General features: G+C 35.4%; 1 pseudogene; it reads left to right on the forward strand.

Moving 5' to 3' along the window:
- The first annotated feature begins 613 nt into the window (after positions 1 to 613).
- Positions 614 to 712, forward strand: LOC118642992 (annotated as a pseudogene).
- Positions 713 to 2,121: the final 1,409 nt, after the last annotated feature.

Genomic DNA, 2,121 nt, shown 5'->3' on the forward strand with positions numbered 1-2,121 from the left:
TCTCCTTGTCCTTAAACATGCTTCTTAAGGAGCATGTTCTGGGAATAAGTAAAAAAAAAAAAAAAAAAAAAATCGATGTTATTCCAATTCAATAAAACAATTTTTTGAAGTAGGTGTGTAAGAAATCTAGACAAGCCTGAATACTTGTCCTGAGGCTTCCACTTCCATCTCACAGCAACTGATTTATATTTCTTTTGAAGATAAAAAGATTACAATAAAAGATATAACTTTCCTATGAATTGTTTGAGTTTTAAACAAGGGATGATTCAGGGAGAAAAGCAAAAACTGAGTGTCTACATCCCATTCTGTGAAATTATTTGCCAATCTCTTCTATTTGGTCTGGATTTCAATAAAAATAGAACAATTGGCAGAGATTATAAATTGAGTTTTGTAGGTTGTGAACTCTACAAATCTACCTTGCAAAACAGGTAAATCAAGAAAAGTTGTAGTCCACTTTCCACATGTAGAACTAGGCACCTTGGCATTGGGCCTTGTTCACAGACTCTGTCACATTCAGGTAAAATTTCTTTATGAACTAATGACAACCCTGATTTTTAGTGCCTATGTTACTAGGCATGACATCAGAAGTCTGCCTCTAAAAAGGATCTCCAGTGTTCTCTTCAGGAGCACAAATAATTAAAATAATTAAAAAATATTAGCATGGCTCCTGCACAAGGATGACACACAAATTTGTAAAACATTCCATATTTTCACATCCCATGTTCATGGATCAGGAGAAGAAATACTGTTAAAATGGCCATATTACCCAAAGCAATCTACAGATTCAACACAATCCCCATCTAGATACCAAAGTCATTCTTCACAGAAGTAAAAGAAACTAACCTAAAATTGGTGTGGAATCACAGATAGCCAAAGTAATTCTGAGGAGGAAAATATAAAGCGAGAAGTGTTACACTTCCTGATTTGAAACTATACTAAAAGCTATAGTTATAAAAACAGCACAAAAGTAAACATGTGGGCCAATGGAACAGAATAGAGAGCCCAGAATTAAGTTCTAGCATATACAATCAACTAATATTTGACCAAAGTACAAGTACACCCACTGGAGAAAGAGTAGCCTCTTCAATAAATTGTGCTAGGAAAACTGAAGAAACACATGCATAAAAATATCTCACCCCACTCACAAAAAGTAATTCAAAGTAAATCAAAGACTTAAACTTGAGAATTGATGCCATAGAAATCCTGGAAGAATACATAGGGAATAAGCTTATTGATATTGGTCTTGGCAATAATTTTTGGATATGATGCCCAAAACACAAACAACATAAGCAAAACTAAAAAAAAATGGAACTACATCAAACTCAAAAGCCTCTGCAGAGCAAAAGAAATCATCAACAAAATAAAAAGATGACCTACAGAATAGGAGAAAAATGTTTAAAACTATATATTTGATAAGGGGTTAACATCTAATACAATTTGCCCTGGCCAGTGTGGATAAGTGGTTAGAGCATCTGGCCCATGCACAGAAGGGCTGTGGGTTTGATTCCTGGTCAAAGGCACATGCCTGAGTTGCAGGTTGGATCCCCGAGATGCGTGCAGGAGGCAACCAATCAATCTCTCTCTCTCTCTCTCTTTTCACCCCCCACTTCCTCCATCCCTTCCAATCTCTCTAAAAGTCAATGGAAAAAAATATCATCAAGTAAGAATTAACAAAAAGAGATAACTCATATAACTTAATAACATAAAAACAATCCAATAAAAAATGAGCAAAAGAACTAAATACACACTTTCCCAAAGAGGACATCAAAATGGTCAACAGGCATATGAAAAGATGATCAATATCACTAATCATTAGGGTAGTCCAAATCAAAACCATGATGAGATATCACCTCACACCTGTTAGAATGGCTATCATTAAAAAGACAAGAGAGAGCATGTGCTGGTGGATATGGTGAAAAGAGAACCCTTTTACACTGTTGGTGGGGATGCAAACTGGTCCAACCACTGTGGAAAACTATATGGAAGAACATGACTCACAAGGTTTTCTTAAGAGTCCAACTCTAAATAGAACTAATTAGGGAAGACCTAAAGTGTCTGCAGATCAAAAAGGAAGAAAAGACTATAAGAACCTTTCTTACCAGTAGCTAAAAAACATCTTAA

The sequence above is a fragment of the Molossus molossus genome, unplaced genomic scaffold (genome assembly GCF_014108415.1).
Source record: "Molossus molossus isolate mMolMol1 unplaced genomic scaffold, mMolMol1.p scaffold_m16_p_3, whole genome shotgun sequence".
Taxonomy (NCBI): domain Eukaryota; kingdom Metazoa; phylum Chordata; class Mammalia; order Chiroptera; family Molossidae; genus Molossus; species Molossus molossus.